This window comes from the organism of the source record quoted next, unplaced genomic scaffold, assembly GCF_019419815.1.
Source record: "Pyrus x bretschneideri cultivar Hongxiangsu unplaced genomic scaffold, Pyrus_bretschneideri_v1 Contig21, whole genome shotgun sequence".
Lineage (NCBI taxonomy): Eukaryota > Viridiplantae > Streptophyta > Magnoliopsida > Rosales > Rosaceae > Pyrus > Pyrus x bretschneideri.
This window is the reverse complement of record NW_025999513.1, coordinates 6931588-6952578: the sequence shown is the minus strand read 5'-3', so window position 1 is coordinate 6952578 and position 20991 is coordinate 6931588.

The window sequence follows — 20991 nt, the reverse complement described above, 5'->3', positions numbered from 1 at the left end:
TTTTATGAAATGACCAAAATGATTGACGGTGGACAAACTGAGAAATTACTTTTATTTTTCAAATTTCAGAAACTAAAGTGAAGAGTTATGTCAATCTCAAAGACGATTTTTACTAAAAAGTTGGAGTTATTTACACAAATACCTCACAAGGTTTTTTGTGCTTTTAGAAAACTTTCTAGAGTTTCAAAAATTATACGAAACACTTGGAGTTAATTGCAAGAGGGTTTCTTTATTATTGAAGCATAGTATTCAATTGACATTTTTGTATCCGTTTGGAATGATCAATGAAATATCAGTCTATCATTTCCTGTCAAAAACAATTTGCATGAACACCACTTAGAGATTCATTATGCTTATATAACCCCTTAGAGTTACATTTTTTTTTCACATAACATCCCTGACGTTGTAAACCATCTAGTGCGAGATCCCAAAATTTTAACATGGAGTTAAAACCATGTATTTTAATAATTGTCTAATGTTTCTTTTTAATTGTTCTTTTCACGTATAGTTTATGTGTGAAAAAACTTTATAAAACTTGAGGGGTTATGTGAAAATACATATATACCTTAGGGTTGTATTTCTAATTTAATCTTATCCTTTGGAGAAAGTTTGAAATGGCAGTAGCAATTGTTGGATGGGAAATTAATCAATTGAAACTTCATGAAAACAGAGACAACCTCAAGAAAGATTAGCTTAATTAAATAACTACGTTTCTACTTAGTTAGGAATCAAGTCTTGCGTACAAGTCTACTTAGATAAAAGAAACTTACACATTAGGATGGGACAAAAATCAGATCGATACGTCGAATTTGATCCCTTAATCTTGGGAATCCGAGAATCCCGTGATCGTAACTGTTCATCGTATATCGTACGGTCAGAAATCATTTCAAAATTTAAAATTTAAAATTAAATATAAATAGTATCTAATATAAATTAATCACACTATGTACGTTGAACGATCACGATCACGAAACCTCCAAGACTACCAGAAAAAGATCCCGACGAGGATTCTTTTCCTAATAAGGAGGAGGGGACATGAGAGATACTATCGGACTGTTCTGATTTTAATGTATAGTCTATATACTATTTGGGCGGCTCACTACAGTCAAGTCTTGAGTCAAGTCATGATTCTGAAAATTTTGGATGGGAGTTGAAATGTATATATTCGATTCGAAATTCTGATTGAAATTTCTCGAACTTAAAACTATAACAAAAAAATCATGCATATTCTTATTTTTAGACAATTTAAGTGTTAGGTGTGGAAAGAAGGAGATTGAAAGGGATCGAATCGGTATCAAAATGCATAGATATTATTGTTTTTTATTATTGCGATAAAGCGTTATTTGATGCTTATTGTTGTATTTAGATATGCTTTATTTTGTACTTTGTATATTTAATAATACTATTATATGTGGAAAATGAAGAGTATAATTATATGTACTATATTATTTTGTCTAATATGATTTTATATCATACACACACGTAAGAGCTTACAAATATCACAAATTCAGAAGAAAAGAAAATGTTGAATGGTAGATACATATAAGTTTGAAAATTTTCAATAGTCTTGCAAAAATATAGGAGATTCTAATTACATTCCGAAAACTCCGAAATAAAACCGATTCTAAAATTTCCGATAATCCAAAATTTTAAAATTAGAACTAATATTTGATTCCGAAACCTTTTTGAATTAGCATTGGAATGCTTGTTTCTGATCTGATCCGACCAAAAATCACTCCCCTTCTTCATGGATACATGGCCCCAACATCATACAACTATTACGTTGCTCTTTCTTTGTATTCATGAGGAGTGATTCTTTGCACTCCCTTTCCCTTTCTGCGTCTTCTAGTTTATAGTCTTGGGACATAATAATTGAAAGAGATTAATACGCAAAAACATGAGAAGTACAAAATGAGAAACTGAAAAATGTGAAAATCACTATCCTCATCTTTAGGTTTATTAAAAATTAGAATTGAAATTACGAAGATTGAAACTTGTTATCAATTATCTTTTGGTGACATTATGGCATGAATACAAATACAAATACATCATCTTAAGCTGGTACGTGTTAAGTTTTTCCACTGGAATTTGTATACTAATTTTGTTAACATATATTGAATTTCTTGCTAAGGATAGACCGAGTAGGACTCGGTGGCGGCAAAGAGGGAATAAGGGTTGGAGTTGAAGATGATGTAGCGAGTAAAAAAGTGGTAGGAGTGGGTGGTGTTGTGACGGCGAGCCTCGTCACGAAATTGTGGGACCCACCCCCATCCCCTGCCTTTTCCCGTCCCCTACCTTTGTCCCTCTTTTTGTTATAGAACCCCCTTCCTTTCGAAGATCTTCAACCTAAACCCTAACCCTAATTCCCCAATTTCAAACAGAAAACCCCAATTCCCCCCAAACCCAATCCTCTAAACTCACCCAAGAATCAAAATACATACATATACATACACAGAGAGAGAGCATACAAAGAGAAAGCAAAGAAGAGCATGAACAGATAGAGGGAAAAAGTAGGATTCAGAGGACCCAATAAAGGCGGTGGTCCACGGCGGTGTATGGGTGGCAAAGTCGTCAAAATTTGCAGCCCGTAACACCGATAACTTATCGTCATCTCAACAACTAGTGAGAAGTTCTCGAGGATACCAAAATATCATTTTGTTCCTCCTGTGCGAATATGCCTAAATTGTCTGACTTATAACTCAATCACGATACCGTACTATCCCAAGGTGCACCAATTCGATTGCAAAAAGTGTTTCGCCGTTCACGTTCCCACAACTCAAAGTTGTTTAGAATTCTTTTTGGTAAGTTTGGTAAACTCGCAATAAGATTATATTTCAATGGTTCCTGCTAGCATCGATATGAAAGTGGCGCAAGCACCCGCCAAGTCGATCTATCATGAATTCCTCACTAATCGAGCGAGAAACGATGTCGAGAAGGTTAAAAGAACACTCAAGAATTTGAGGGTCAAAACAAGTTCATGAAATCTAGAGTACAGGATATCTGGACTAAATGTACAATTTCAATGACTAAGTGGTCCTCCTGGACGGTTTGTCCCTATCCGAAATGATATGGGAAACAAACTAGTGACTCTAAATCAACCCAATTACCTTTAATATCAGGAGATGAAGTTGAGGGTACGAACAGAGCTGATGCAGACTTGTATCAAAAAGTCGAACAATTTCAAAAGTGATGAATTATGATTAAAAAAAAAATACTAAACAATTCTGACGTTGTCCCAAGCCAAAAATAGAGAGATAAAATTTAAGAATAATCTAATAAGATTTCTTGATGAACAAGAAGTAACATCACAAAATATTAAACTACCAGGGACCAAAAGTAATTTCCCAACACGTTCTTCTGCTGAGTGTTACCACTTTAGCACCACATTGCCACATGAGACATTTCTAGAGTCTTAACAAAAGTAGACTTTGCAGGTTGGTAAAATCTCCGATGATACACGGTTATCAATACATTAACTTAGGCCATCGACTTGCCTAAAATCTACACATTTCTTCCATAAGGAATAACTTCGTTTTAATTCTAAGGACAAACGCCAAAATGATTTACTTAAAAGTTGTCAAGACCACAAAACTGCCCAAAACTGAAGAAAATCAAACATATTTTTTCGTATTCGATGAGGTGGCAAGATTTGAACATTAGACACAAAACCAAGAATGCTCACATCACACGTGTGATGAACACAATACTGCCTAACTTATGCTCTGATACCAAACTAACACACCCCGACCCGGAATGTCCACTAGGACCCCGAATCGAGCTGTGCTGGCCGACACCAGGAAGGTGACGAAGCCATAAAGTGTGATAGTGTATAAAATGTCAATAAATTAAAACCTAAAAGTGCTTATGTACACGAGTGCGCGATGAGCGGGTCTGTACCCATTTCACACGTGATACAAAGCATAGGTATAGCACAGTAAGGTAAGATAATGATTATACCATCATAAGAAGACATTTGTACTAAAAAGTGCCACGAATCTTCGTCGATACGGAACTCTGCTGCTAGAACCTGAAGGGGTGCAAAAATAAAAAATGTGAGTGAGTGAAACAAAACTTTTCAAATCAATTTCAATTACCAAAGGCAGTAACCCCTCGCCGTAACACTTATATAATTTCTCAGAAAATAACAGGCGTGACTATAACTCAAAACCATAACCAAAATAACAGTCTCACAACTATGCTGTGTCAAATATCTCAACAAGAATAAGTAACCCAGGTGAAATAAATCAATATGAAATGGTATGTCAGCCGAATCCACCTATTGTGGCATGTACGGCTGAACTAATAGCTCATCAACATGCCAACCAATAGCCCATCAACGTGCTAACCGGAGTCACCTTACGTGACCTGTACGGCTGAATCAATAGTTCATCAACATGCTAGCCAATAACTCAATAACATGTTAGCCAATAGATCATCAACATGTTAGTCAATAACTCAATAACATCCTAGTCAATAGCTCATCAACATGTTAGTCAATAGCTCATCAACAGGCTAGCTAATAGTTCATCAACATGCTAGTCAATAATTCAATAACATGCTAGCCAATAGCTCATCAACATGCTAGTCAGTAGTTCATCAACATGCTAACCAATAGCTCATCAACATGCTAGTCAATAACTCATCAACATGCTAGCCAATAACTCAATAACAAGCTAGCCAATAGCTCATCAACATGTTAGCCAATAGCTCAATAACATGCTAGCCAATAGCTCAATAACATGCTAGTCAACATGCTAGCCAATAGCTCAATAACATGCTAGCAAATAACTCATCAAATGCTAGTTAATAGCTTAATAACATGCTAGCCCATAGCTTAATAGCATGTTAGCCAATAGCTCAATAACATGCTAGCCAATAGCTCATCAACATGCTAGCCAAAAGCTCAATAAGTATACCTGCACATGAATCGGAACCACTTAAAGTGGACTAAGTGTAAATAAATACGCTCAAGTGCTACGATCACGTGAAGACTGTGCGAATAATCGCGGGTCACCTACTAGTCAGAACCACATATTGTGGTCTGTACGACAGGACTGTGCACCTACCTTAGATCCAAGGTGAGCGTAAGGTGTGAGAGGTGAACATCACATGAAGGACTATGCCCTGGCCATGGGCGGGAACATTAACACCAAGGTGCAGGTTTCTGAGCTCTAACTGCATCTAATATAACATGCACGACTCATGGGCAATCTGTACGACAAGGTTGGAGCTGCCTATTATTGCAACTTGTACGACAATGTCGGAGTTGCCTAAAACATAAATGTAGTCATGCCATAACTCCATCATTTCAACTAATACCATAAACTCACATGAACTTACCTGTGTGTTCTGCGTTCACCTTTGCACTTCAAAGCATTCACAATAATTATGTGTAGATAATATACATATGGATATGCCATGATGCAATCTAATACTCAACCATAACATAGTGTTTCCAAATATATATATATATATACACACACACACACACACAACACGGCGTGAAATGCATAATCTATAACGCCCCACTTCCAAACTATTTATTTTCTAAAATAATTATAGGTGATAAGCCCAACTGGAGACACAAGTTTAATAAACTGTCATTACTTACGTTTCCTTACTTTAAATTTCTTGATTCTTCACACATTGATTTATGACCAACATTTAACCACCAAATCATAAGGTTAAATCTCACATTTTCCACCAATGTCCCTCACATTGCTCAATTCCCCAAACAAGGCTATTGTCTCAATTATTTAGTCTCATTTATTATATGGCTGCATCTAACGTCTCGTTAGACTGCCTACGTACCCTAAACAGGGATCAAGCCATTCGTAGTTCATACTAGTCCTCCAAAGCATTCATAGAAATTATATGAGATATTCAATTTATAAACATTTGTGGAGATGTCAATCTTATATATATATATATACGATAGAAGGGAAAAGACCCACTCGCCTTAGGTCCCCGCTACAACTCCCAAACACGAATATCGAGATGTCACGAACGATCCTCACCTAGAACAATTATTCAGTCACGTCTCAGAACTCTTATCCATAAAACCCATAGTTTATATAAAACATATCCCAAGGACGTTCTAGAATGATTTGAGATCCATTGACCAAAAGTCAACCTTCGGTCAAAGATCAACGGTAGGGTCCACAACCCTACGTAAATCAATCCGGAAGATCCACATCTCGAATTCCCGATCCGAAACTTCTAAAGATCCACATTTAACTTCTAAAACATAATACTAAAGTTTCATTACGATTCAACGGTTAGATCTCCGCCAATTGCCAATTCAAGTGGTGGTCAACATTTTGTTTTATGAACTTACAAATCTAATTTGGGAAGATCCGTACATCGGATTCTAGATCCGTAAGTTTCTATGGTCCTCAAATATTATGTATTAAAGTTTGATGACGATCCAACGGTTGGATCGTCGATTGCTCTAATAATCAAATGATGTACCTTAACCACTAGGTTCACAATAATCAATTCACATCATATGGATCTCGGGCATCTAATAGGATTTAGAATGACATTGTTAGTCCGCCGTCGAGAAGTTGGCAGAACGAGTTGAGTCCGAAGGCTTGCACGGGCCAACCCGTGTCTCCCCCTTCTTCTTCTCTCCTTTCTCCACCTTTCTTTTGTTTCTGGTTGGTCACTCCCATCATTCTCTCTTCCCAATTGGTCCGTCCCTCTTTTCTCTTATTAGGCAACCAATACCCTTTTTTCTTTCTCCCCTCTTCCCCCCGTTCCTTCTTCTCCTTCTCTCCCTTTTTTTTTTTTTTTTACCAAAGATAATCTTTAAATAATATAATTGTACTTAAGAAATATATAAAATAATAAATGGTAATACCATTATTCCAAATCCGCTTCTGCTTTCGCCTACGCGCCTGTATTATTGAGTACTTCAGGAATACGCTAGAGAAATAATTTGTACGTCTCACTATACGTTGGTCAACAAAAGTCAACACCTTCACCTCAAGGGCATTTTCGTCAATTCCCTTGATTAAAATAAATAAAAACGTAAAATTAGAGACGGGTTGTCACATTACATGATGTGAGGCAGTTTAGCCTAATTGGTTAAGATAATTCACTTGTGTGACCATGTCCTCGAGACCTTGTGTGAACTCTCCCTCCCTTAATATTTTCTTTTATAAAGAAAATATAAAACCCTACATACTTAGGGTTTCGCAGGTTTTTTATTTATTTATTATTGGTTGAAAGGGTTTCGCAGATAAATATTAATACACAAGGAAATTTTTATTCAAATGCATATAATCTACACAAGAAAATTTTTATTCGAACGCATGTAATTTTAGTCTGCGCCAAACTTAAATTTAAATGTGAATTGTCTTTTTACCTTATTACATAATTATCATTAAGTACAAGATAAAAATAATAAAAAAAAAATTGATTTAATAAACCCACTAATAACATAATGGCTATGAGAGATGATTAAAAATGCTATGATATACATATGCTGAGATTTAACTTTCCTTGAAAATGTTTTTTTCCATTTTTTTGTCTATTTACATTTGCTTATTATTCTCCAATTTCTTCAACGACTCCAATGAATTGGAAGACTTCACATAAATCAAAAACAAAAAATTCTTTTTCTTTTTGTTTGATTTGTTTACATACATATATATATATGTGTGTGTGTGTGTGTGTGTGTGTAGATAAGCGGTATTAAGCACTATAAGGATAATAACTTTGAATCAGCACTTGGTTATTTTGAAGATGGTTTTGCACCAAAGTATAATAACTTGTGGAGCCTTAAATAATCCCAAAAGTTCTAGAGGCAACACGTGAACTTTTATTCTAGAAAGACAAGATTGCCCTTAATAAATGGGCAGGCTTCTTAGATGTTTCCACAAGCAGCTCACATCCCTGGAGGTCTCAGCAGCTGAATACGACTGCCCACAGCTCACCTGCCCTTGGCAAGGAATTAAAGATAAGGATTAATTACCCAAATCCTATCTTTAATACATTTCCATTTGAAGATTGACTCCAATCAAGTAGGTAATCATAATTTAAATAAATTAAGGATTATTACACCATTATCTCAAGATATTATTTCCTATTTAATATATTCGGAATATTTGAGAATATCTCTTCATTAAACACTATGGTCGGCCGTATCTTTATAAATACCTCATATTCTACCAATTGTTCAGAGCTTTTACAACCCTAAAAAAGCCCTAAACACTTTACTCTCTCAGAGACTCTAACTTAGGCATTTGAGATCCGTTGACCTAACCCCCCTCACCTCGTGGGCGCATGAGGCTTAGGTCTCTGATCAAAGGTATTGATTGTTTTGCAGGTGCATTTTCGACAAGACTGAAGATGGCGGAAATTTGCATTGACAAATTGGTGCTTTCATTGAGAGCTGATTCAAAATACTTAAAGAAGCCTCTCGCATTTGTTTCTTGAATTATTGTTACGTTGAATTTCTCACACGTCGTATCAATTAATTTTTCTTAGAAAAGTTTCTTGGTCAATCCCTGGAGAAAGGATATAATGGTAGGAAATTCAAAAACAACGACGAACAAAACCCCATACGAACAAGGATTTGGACCGGAGAGTGGAGACAAGGACATAGCCCTATGAAAGCAATCCTTAAAGCTCAATGCGATGGCAGGATGAGCCCCACCGCCTTAAAGTTGCGCCATTACCACCACCACTGTGACCCAGCAGCCACGGCAGGGCCACTAAGCTACGGCACCACTTCCACCGCCATTGCCCTTGCAGTGCTGTACCCAACCAAACCCTAGGCAGAAGGCCGAGGTCCACTTCCAAGCCCATGGGTAGAAGGCCCAAAACTTGGCAGCTGTCATAGCAGACCCAGGGCAGGAGGCCCAGCCCATTGCAACAGCTGGCTTAACTGTATAGCAAGCCCAAACCCGAGCCAAAAACGCAGTAGCTGCTGCCAGCTAGACAGCTCAACAAGCCCAAGCCATACAACTAGCAGGCCATGATATGGTAACCCAACGGCTATGCAGGCCCAAGGCAAGCAAGTGCCGGCTCAACGCGCCCAGCGACCCGCTTCAACAACCCAGCTCGCAGCCTAATCCATTTCGAGGCCACCTCCAGCAATCTAGATTCCGACCATATATCCTGCAATCGATTCAAGGTTACTTTCACCCCAATTTTCTACAGGAATGCCCACTTTAGGCTCAAGTTTTGTACCTGCAGTCCACTATACTTGCACTACATATAGAGGCGCCCATTTTCCAGACTCTTCTAATCCAAATGGCGAGCACCACCTGCCCCAGTAGGTAACCAATTTGGTAAACGCCATCGCGCAGCAAACCAACTTGGTGAACCAACTCCTCGAGCCCATCAAGATGCAATGCGCCCCAGACGAGGTGTCCCGAAGCAAGACAAAGGCGGAAGAATATGACTCATTCCAGCGATGTCCCAACAAAAAGTCACTCAGCCCACCACGAACCGTGCGTTTGGGTAATGTGGACTATTGTTTGGGCCCTCAAGGAAACATCTTCTCCTGCCTATATGCACAGAGAAGCGTTTATTCTCGGCTCAGCTCACGAGTCAGTGTGCATTCGAGGTTGAGTCTGTACTCCGACGAGCACTGAGGACATTCCGGGAGAAGCATCCATACGAGGCTAGACCCACAAGGAAATCCTCATATGAGGTAACGGAGTAGGTAGCCGCTTGACGCCCAGAGAAGAGCATGTGAGCAGTCTAGCTCAAGTTCCACTGGCAGCCCCCGCCCAAAACGGCAGCGAGTAGCACAGGGCGAACCACATGCACCGCAACCGCAGCACGGACAAGTAGGACGAGCCGAAAAGCAACATGGACCGGCAGGTCAACACCAGGAGGAAGTTCAAAGACTTGTAGCAGAGCAACTGCGCGGATTCCAGCGCATTGACACTATCGATGAAGCCTTCCGTAGAGACATGGCCAACCTGAGCAGGTCACCAGTTTCAGATGAGATCGAGCAAACGGAGCCACCGCGAAAATTCAACCCTCCACATTTCACCTCGTTCAAGGGAGATAAAGATCCAGACATGCACTTAATGCACTACTGAAGTGTCATAATCCTCTATGCCAATAATGACGCTCTCATGTGCAAGATCTTTACCATGACACTCCAAGGCGAGGCGTAAGACTGGTTCCACATCCTGCTGCCACGTTCAATCTGGAACTTTAACGAACTTTCCTTGGTTTTCACTAAGGAATATGTATCCTACCACTTGATCAAAAAGAAGTCTGACCACCTCTTTAACATGAAATAGGATTTGATTAAGTGACTTCGCACTTACGTCAAGAGATTCAAGGCGGAGAATGCGAAGATTGTCAGATGCAATGATAGCATCTCATGCTTAGCTTTCCGAAAATGGCTCCTAGTAGACCACCCAATTTTTGAAGAATTGATTATGGCGAGAACCTGTCCCTGGCAAACTCTTATGCTTTGGCAGAAAAGCACTCCTTCTAGGATGGGAAAAACGCTCCAAGAAGCCACCTGAGCATCCGCACAAAGCTGCGAACCTAACTCAGAAGAAGGCGAGCGATAAACCGCTCAACAACAAAAGCAAGCCAAGAGACAGAAGCAGGGACTGGTCCCCTGCGAAGGAAGGCACGGCGCCCAAGACGTACACTAAGTTCCCAGTCCCAATCAACCAGATCATTCGTGACCCCAAGGATAAACCGTGGTTCAACCTGCCGACACCCATGAAGGGAGACACCTTTAAGAAAAGCCAGACAAAATATTGCTCATTCTATAGAGGTCCTAGGCACACAACCAACGATTGCACCATGTGGAAAACGTACCTTGAGCAGCTCGTGAAGGAAGGCAAGTACGACTAATATGTCAACAGACCAGCTGCTCGGCCAAGGCGAGAAGCAAACGTCGATACCGAACCCCCAACCAAGATAATCTGAATCAACAGAATATTTACCGAATCCGAGCATCTGGGGCCACCAATAACTCCAAGAGAAGGAAAATCCAACAGGCGAGATTGGTTTATCAAGTTCAAGCCATAGATGTTGTACGTGGACTAATCGTCGGCTTCACCGAGTAGGACGCTGAGGTAGTAGACTTTCCCCATGACTACGTCCTGGTGATTTCTGTACAACTGGCCTATGCCATCGTTGACATAATCATGGTGGACAATGACAGCTCATTCAACATCCTACAACTATCATTCATCTAAAAGATGGGCCTGGAAAGCACGATCCAACGCATAGCAGAGGTCTTCATCGGATTCAACAGACTTACCTCAACTGCCATTGGCACTATCACACTCGATGTAACCAGCCCACCAATTGTCTCATCGCAAACCTTCATGATCGTCAGCGACCCATCTCCCTATAATGGGATATTGGGCCGACCCTAGCTAGTAAAGATTGGAGTTGTAACCTCGATCAAATATCAGAAAATCTGATTTTTGCATCTCAGGAGGAGCAGTCGGAGAGATCAAAGGCGACCAGGCCATGTCAAGGCGATGCACTGTACTAGTTCTGAAGGAATAAAAAAAGAAGTCTTTCGCCCCAGTAATATTAGCTGCAATGCAGAAAGATGACTCTACTTCCGCCAAATAGCAATTACAGCAAACAGGTCAAGAAGATGGCGTCAAGGTCGACAATGCCCTAGAAGATGAATCAGGATGGAAGCCCGAAGAAGACGTTGAGCACATCTTCCTTGACCTTAAGCAGTGGTCAAACCATGCTAAACACATATCCAAAGAAGATCTGAGCGATTCCGGATATGAAGTCCCTTATTACTCTAAAAGAGATCCAAGGTCTAACCGAATGAGCCGCCGCACTCAATCGTTTCCTTTCGCAATCCATCAACCGATGCAAGCCCTTCTTCAAGGCAATAAAAAATGCGCAGAAGGACAAGTGGGACGATGAGTGCGAGAAAACATTTCAAGACCTGAAGCAATACCTAACATCACCTCCATTACTATCCAAGCCGGAAGCAACGGAGAACTTGTACATCTATCTGATGGTATCGGAAGTAGCAGTAAGCTCTGCCCTCATATGAAAAGAGCTAGGAACCCAACTGCCTATATTATATACATCCAAAGCTCTCCTCGATGCGAAAACCAGATATACCTAAAGATTGAAAAGATAATTTTTGGCACTAGTTGTTGTAGCTCGAAAGCTTATACCTTACTTTCAAGGGCATCCGGTTATCGTCATAGCCCAGTACCCACTACGATCAGTTTTGCATAGTCCAGACGTTTCTCAACGAGTGATGAAGTGGGCATTCGGACTTGGCCAATACGATTTAGCATACCAACCTCGCACGGAGATAAAAGCCCAGACGTTGGCGGACTTCATAGTAGAATTCACCCCAAGCATAAAGGATGCAGCAATACAGCTCGAAAGAGCCTCAGAGGTAACTGAGCACGCCATAGCCATACCAGCCATACCTGAGGATATTTTTGGCGTTTGCACATTGATGGATCATCCAACTACCAAGGATCGAGGGTAGGCCTAGTTCTTACTACCCCAGACGACTTGATGCTCGAACAGACTGTCACTTTAAGCTTCAAGGCATCAAACAATGAAGCAGAGTATGAAGCCATACTAGCAGGTCTCCAATTGGCAAAAGACCTAGCGGTGAAGAAGCTCGTGATATATTCCGATTCCCAGCTGATCATAACCAAACCTTAGAGGAGTACACAGTAAAGCATCCAAGGATGACCCGATACCTCAAGAAGGTACGAGAGCAGCTAGCAACGTTCCAGGCATACACACTCACTCAGGTTCCACGAGTAGAAAATGCCTACGCAAATGTACTAGCAATCTTAGGCTCTGCGCTAGACCATCAGCTTAGGCGTTTCATCCCAGTCGAGTACTTGGAAAAGCCAAGCATAGATGAGGAACCATCAATCAAGGTGGCACAGATCAGCACAACCCCGAGTTAGCAAAATCCCATTATCGACTGCATAGTCAATGGAACACTCCCCGTAGACAGACTGAAGTCCAGGAAGCTCCAGATGAATACAACATACTACTATATGTGGAACGGCATGCTCGTTCGAAGATTATTTTTAGGACCACATCTTTGTTGCCTATCGCCTCCCAACGACCTGAAGATTCTTAAGTCAATCCACGAAGGCGTCTGTGGAAACCACTCTGGAGACCGCTAATTGGCACAAAAGGCTCTCAACGCTGGCTATAATTGGTCGACCATGCATCAAGATGCCAAGGAGTATGTACAAATATGCGACAGCTGCCAGTGCTTCAAGCTCGTGCTTGCACTACCTGTCAGTGAACTGCACCCTCAGATGAGCCCTTGGCCATTCATGCAGTGGACGATTAACCTGGTAGGACCTATGCCGCTTGCTATTGGGCACAGAGGCATGATGATCGTAGCAACCGACTATTTCACAAAATAGGTCGAAGCGGAACCCATGACAACAACTACCCAGACGGACATAGAGTGCTTCATATGGAAGAACCTCATCTGCTACTTCGGCATCCCACACTTCATCGTCACCGACAGTGGTCTGCAATTCGTGAGCAAAGACTTGGCAAAGTTCTTCGAAAAATATGGCATCAAGTAACACATGTCCACGCCCCAGTATCCGCAAGGCAACTAGCAGGCCGAGGCATCAAATAAGACCATCCTTAACTACCTTAAGAAGACCCTCTCAGACAAGAAGGCCAAGTGGCCAGACGAGCTCCCCAGTGTTCTATGAGCATATCGCACTACCAAAAGACGAGCAACGAGCGAAACTCCATTCTCCCTGGCGTATTGTTCTAAGGCAATAATTCATCCCAACGTCATGGTGCTAAGTATCAGCATTGTACTACCAAACTTCGAGCAGAACGAGAAGGAAATGGCCACCAACTTAGACCTGACAGAGGAAGAGTGCGAGAAGGTTGTCACCGCATTGCAGCCTATCAGCAACAGCTCCTCTCCAGCTACAACAAGAGGGCAAAAATCCGGCAATTCCAGTCATGAGACTTAGTCCTCAGAAAAGATGGCTCCCATATGGGAAGGTCCGTACAAAATCAGTCGAGTAGCTTATTTTGAAATGGTTTTGCACCAGAGTATAATAACTTGTGGAGCCTAAAATAATCCCAAAAATTCTAAAGGCGACACGTGGACTTTTATTCAAGAAAGATAAGATTGCCTTCAATAAATGGGCAAGCTCTTTAGATGCTCCCACGAGTAGCTCATACCTCTGGATGTCTCTGCAGCTGAATACGACTGCCCACAACTCACTTGCCCTTGGCAATGAAATAAAGATAAGGATTAATTACCCAAATCCTATCTTTAATACATTCCCAATTGAAGATTGACTCCAATCAAGTAAGTAATCCTAATTTAAATAAATTAAGGATTATTACACCATCATCTCAAGATATTATTTCCTATTTAATATCTTGGGAATATTTAGAGAATATCTCTCCATTAAACACTATGGCCGGCCCTATCCCTATAAATACCCCATATTCTACCAATTTTTCAGAGCTTTTGCAACCCTAAAAAAGCCCGAAACACTTTACTCTCTCAAAGAAACTAAAAAAGCCCCCACCTCATGGGCGCATGAGGCTTAAGTCTCTGATCAAGGGTGTTGATTGTTTTGCAGGTGCATTTTCGACAAGACTAAAGATGGCAGAGATTTGCATCGACATTAATAATACTAAACTTCTACATTGAAGAATTAACAACATTCATTTATTGATGTCTTGTTCTAGCGAACATATTTAAGATTGAATAAGTTGTAGAACATTCATAGGTGAAATGTCATTGGAGAGACAGAGACTATGATATATGAGTTATGAATTAGCCAAATAAGGCAACAAGCCAATTACCCTTTCTGAATGATCACTCAAATATTTTGAAAACATCATTCATTTGACGGCTCTCTTTACTCCTTGAATGAGTTGCAGAGCATTGATTTTGAGTTTTAATTTTATACATAGGTGTAAAGATAAATTTACAAATTGAATTGCGTTTGTGAGGGTAGTTTAGCTGGTAAATTTTGGTTTAAAAAGATATTGATGGTTTAATTAAAAATAATATAGGTATAGAGAAATAAGGGGTATGAAATGGTTATATGAGTTTAAATAAAAAAAATTCATAAATAATGGTGCAAAAATAGATTTTCACATGAAGTAGAGACATGGTAGAGATTATAAATGGAGGTAGTAGTTGAGTACATGGATGCATGTCTCCATTATTTTCCAGTTGTTTCAACTTTAATTTGTTAAGTTTCCTTTTATGCATTAGTGCCGAACAGACGAATCCCCAAATTATAGACAGTGAACAAATTTGAAAGCTTAATTAACTAAGTTCCAAGTTTCATATTTTGTTATATTTATACATTAATATTCTTGTCGATCCTAGTTTTTGTGTTGCAACTTTTGTCGCCCTTCATATTTCACTGTGATCGTCTGTGAACTGTGGGTTAATTTCCCTCTAATTACCATGATCACTGAGTTAATTTTCCCCTATTTAAAGGACCACTTCCTGTTTCCTTCCTCATCCTTCTTTGTTTTCTTTTAATTCATCTGTCAAGAAAAATGGCGATAGGAAAGCAGTCTCTTGCTTGCATTGTCCTGCCTATTTTTGTTTCTTTTGGCATGTGTTTCTTTGTGAACCCAGGTGCAATACATTCATTTTACATTTCATTGTTTGTTTTATATATTATGGCCACACACACACACACATATATATATTTATTATATGTAATAACATTCATTGATCATATCTTCAAGTGAACATTAACTAATTGTGTTTCCCTGTTCATATTATGCATGGAAGGATATATCTTTTGTGTCTAGTACATCTCTTGCACGTGATCTCTCATCACGTGCACTCATAACGTAAATGAAAGATGTAAACACAAGCGGATATATTCTTGATTATATTTAAGAATCTCTTATGATCATGATCAGAACAACTGACTGGGACTGTTTTGCAGAGCCTATTGAGCATTCAAATCATATCTATAGCACAAACAATGAGCCTGTGACTCGAAGTCTTAAGCATGATACGAACAAGGAGCCTGAACCTCCGACTCTTATCCATGGCGCAAACGGTACGTGAACTCATTACGTGAACGAAAAATGTAAACATAAGCAGATAGATTCTCAATTATATTTAAGAATATCTCATGATCATGATCTGATGACTGACTGAGACTGTTTTGCAGAGCATATTGAGCATTCAAATCATATCTATAGCACAAACAGTGAGCCTGTAACTCCAAGTCTTATCCATGGCACAAACAGTGAGCCTGTGACTCCAAGTCTTGTCCATAGCATGCAGTTAACTAATTAATTGGTTCTGTATTCTTGTTGATTGATTTTTATTTTGCTAATATGTAATTAATTATGTGGCATGCAGCTGACCAAGAGGAACACCAGCACTTGGTGCATTACTAAGCCTACTACCGACGACCAAAGGCTCGATGCTAACATACAATTGCTGCACACAACCCGGCGTCGACTGCGGCCTCATCCAACCCGGCGGTCGATGCTATAACCCTGATCACAAATGCTCACATGCCTCAGTGGTCATGAACTTATACTACCAGGCCAATCATCAGCAGCCCAGTGCCTGTTATTTCATGGGCAGTGGTCTTATTGTCTATCAAAACCCATGTAATTATATACTTTAATTAGTTAGATCACGTAATTAATTTGATTAATTATATAATGACATGATATCATAGTACTAATTACTCATGCATGTTTTGTTAATTTGCATGCAGTTGACGGGGAATGCGGTTAAGGTTTAGACCGGTGAAGGATGGATGATCCGCTGCTGTAACTACCGCCACTTATCTCATTTCTTCCGTTGTAATGGAAGATTTAAGAAAAATGAAATAATAATTTTGGGATTTTTTTTCCCTTTAATAATAAAGATTTACTTGTTTTTTTTATTTGTGGGAGTTTATATATTGAATGCCTTCGTGATTATTTATAACAAAATGGGTTCAAACTAAACTAATGATCGATAAATTGGGGATGAATTATAATCCCAATTTCATAAATTATAATCCAGATTTTGGTCACAACAGATACTCCACATTTCATGATCATAGCAAGTACAAGGTGAACAATTGCCATGGTAAATGGTAATTTTGAAAAATTGGAAAATTTTCTATCACTAGCATTAGCATTAACATTGTTTGCTCTACCCCCAATATTGGACCACGTCCTCCAAATTCCAAAATAATAAATTGAAAAAATCTAATTCACAGAATTATTATAAATTTGCATTATAAATATCTTAACGGATGAGTTCTTAACCTCGTGACACTAAATTGAGTAAAGAAACTGTACTGTACACATTGAACCCTATCTCAACCCGCAAGGAGTTCAAAGAAAAACTAACGATGATTAGCAAAGGTCCACAGTCTGTTTACGTGAGAAATATATTTTTTGGTTATTATTATGAAGGTAGTGATTTTTTTTTAATGGGAGAAAAATGTGAAAGAGAGGGAGGTGGGAGGAAAAATGGGGATTATCTGGCTTTGAGACAACAAATTATTTTGTGTGTAATTTCTATATTGCACATAACTTTTATTGTGATTATTTTTCTTGAGTTTTGTTGATAGTGTTAGAATAGTTTGTTTAACTATCTTTTGATTGAAAAAGAAGGTTTTATTAAATAATCTAAATTATCTATTAATAAACCTTTTTTATCAACTAAAAAGTAATGAAAAGACTATGTAGTCTTATATCATAGAAAAAATAATGGGTAATAATGTAAGTTCACAAAAATTAGATTTTGCTGTTTTTTTATTGAAGCCTCAAATGTAGGTGATTTTGACATTATCTAATATTAAAAAAATAAAAAATAACAAAACAAAAACCTCTCTTCACACTCCTACTCCCACGTCCTCTCTCTCTCTCTTTCTCCTTCTCAATTAAAAAACAAAAATAAAAAAATATTCACACACGCAAAATGTGTAGGCATATTTATAGAATTCGTTTAAAGTATTTTTCAAGCTTAATTTGGATCACCATGCGTGTGTCATGGATGCTTAGGGTTTAGCAGATATTACTATAATGGAGCTATACTAAGTAAGCTTTCACATGAAGGTGAGGTTATTTTTGGACCCCTATCTAAGCTTATTTCTACTTTAGAGCAGTTCCACTGTGGGCAATAGCCTGGTGGACTGGCTCTCAAACAGTGCCAGAAGCCCGAGCAACTTGGTCCAGCGTGTGCTGGCGATGGAGCCCGAGCGAGCCCGAGGGGAAAGGCTCGGCAGGAGTTGCCAGCCCGAGAGCCCGAAGGGCATGTGACGCAAGGCTGACATTTGGGTGATGTCAGCCATAATCTCCTCTGCATTTCTCGAACTCTTCCAGGTACTATTCGATTTGAGGAAGGAGAGAAAGAGAGTCAAACCTCGTCCTTCAGCATGTGGAGGAGGGTTGTCTTGCCAGAATTGTCGAGGCCCAGAAACAGAATCTTGGCCTCCTGCCTACAACCCGAGGAAGGCGAGGACGCTGTAGAACCAGTCGAACAGAAACATGGCGGCAGCTGATTTTTCTCTAGGAGCAGATCGATCGGCGGGGTTGTGAGGGAAGTAGGAAAAAACCCACAAGGAATCGGAGTGAGAGAGGTCGAATCGGAGGGGGTTTTGATTTGTTGTCATCCTTTTTCTCTCCCTCTGCATTTCTAGGGAATCGTAGGGGTTTGGTTGTTTTTGGATGTGAAAAGAAGAAAAATAATGGTGCGTTGGCACCATGTGAAAAAAAGAAAAATAATGGTGCGTTGGCACCATGTGAAAAGAAGAAAACAAATAATTAAAAAAAGAGGTTTTGGAATGGTGTGCCACATCTTGTGAAAGGAAAAAGTAAAAATAAAATTTTAATAGAAAATAGTACAATGAGATCGATTAAAAATCATATCCAACATTACAAATAAAATTATTTTGTATTATTTTAAAAAAAAACTAATATTTTATTGCCTATTGCCAGGGTTATTAAAGTGCAACGGTAGAGATGCAAAAGGCAGTTACTGTTCATTAAGGACAGTTACTGTTCACTGGGTGGATTAAATAGTGAATAGCCTGGGAGAGGGTTTCCCACGGTGGAAGTGCTCTTAGAGAAGGAAAAAAAAAAAACAAAGAGAAATTATAACGAAGCCTGCAGCATGCATGTGTCCAAATTTAATTTCCAAGTTGTTTAACTTTAATTTGTGAAGTTTAACTTCAAATGGATATTAATCAATTATATGTTTCCTTGTTCATTGGTTTTCGTAAGTAACGGGATAGATCATTTATGTCTACATCTCTTTTTACGCACTAGTTACGTGATGAGAATTATAAAGCGAGAATTTTTTTATGTTTTTTATGAACCCGTTACGAGATGAGAGCCGTAGAACAAGGTAATATATCCGATTATATAAGAATCTTTCATGTTGATAGATTTGAGCTAAATATATGTATAATTACTTATGCAAGTGGTTTGTGACTTAATTGGTTAACAGTATTCACTCATCTATTTGAATTCTCGAGTTCTATTCCCTTCTCCTAATACCCCTAAAGAAAAATTTCTATACTTTTATATTTTACTTTCACGTGTTTAGTTTTCTGTTCAACATCAGCAAGTGAATGTGACATAGAAATTAGCCCATAAATACTTGATGTTCACATGGAAGAAAGAGAGGGAGAGAAAATGGAAGACGGAGATGAACCAATCTTGCTTATTGCAGTATGCCCTTATATGGGTCTAAATGATTACCAAAACCAAAACTGCCAATGCACTTTTCAGCTAAAGTTAAAATTAAACTAAACTAAACAAAACACCAAAGAACGTATGTAAATTACTAAATTTAGGGTTCTTATAAAAGAGCGTTGAAGTTATATAGATAACTCCTTCACTTTTTAATATAGATAATCTTATTTGTTCAAAAAATTAATGTAGGTGGTGAACTGTCAAAGAATATTAAACAACTATTTGATATTGAATTTTGCAATTTGTGTTTACTTTTTTGTCCATCCAGTAGAACTCGAAACCCCATTCTTCGTTGCATTGCATAGTGGGGATAGATAGTCAAATACAGCAAGGAGATCTACTTCACCTTCCTCTTGTGCTTTACTATTGGGTTTGATTGGTCCCATAGTTGTTAAATCAATAGGAAGAAATTGTAGGCAACCAAGGCCCCATTGCTCTCTTGAGATGCAAATCAAGGGGCCTAGCAGAGGGAAGTGAAGTAACTGGTATGACAAAAAGCCCAACGCCAGCTCTTCTCGAAAACGACTTACCCACAATTGGGATTCCGCGATGGCGGTATCATAAACGAATCTCGTCCGGCCATGTGTTTATATCTGACACGTGACACTACATGTTTTACGTGATCGTTTTGAATTATTATCACCAGACTAGGATTCTCTCTTTTTTCTTTCCATCCCCTTCCCTTTCCTCTTTCTCACATTCTCTATTTTATCTTTTTCTTTATATATAAAATTAATCTAATATGTTGACGTGGCATAACCATGACCGTTCGAATAGGAGGGAAAGGAAAGAAAGAGAAAAAAAAGAAGGAAGAGAATCCTACTCCATTATCACCACAATGTAGAGCATATGTACATAACTATTTTGGAATATCATCATTGTGTTTAATTTTGATTATTAATTATTAATTTTTATTAATAAATAAATAAATAAATTATTAATTAATTTTTATTTCAATTGACGGAATAGTGGGCCCACTCCCACCATATCATCATTGAACAACCAAATTAAAAAAAATATAACATTGCAACGAATCCATAAGATTATGGTTCGACCCACAATTGAGGTTTTTTTTTGTAATTTACTCAAAAATTTAACTTGTGTTGTTGGAGACGCTTTAAGATTGAATTGTAACGGCTAAGTTCTCTGTGGAAATACTAGAAAACATTTGAATAAATTGGGATGGAAAGACACTTCAGTGGGGATGAGATAAGTTACAAGACAACGAGGAAAAATAGTATCAATTGTATTAGAAATGCTACCTGACGCGCACCAACTACAAATTAACATTGTTGCTACACC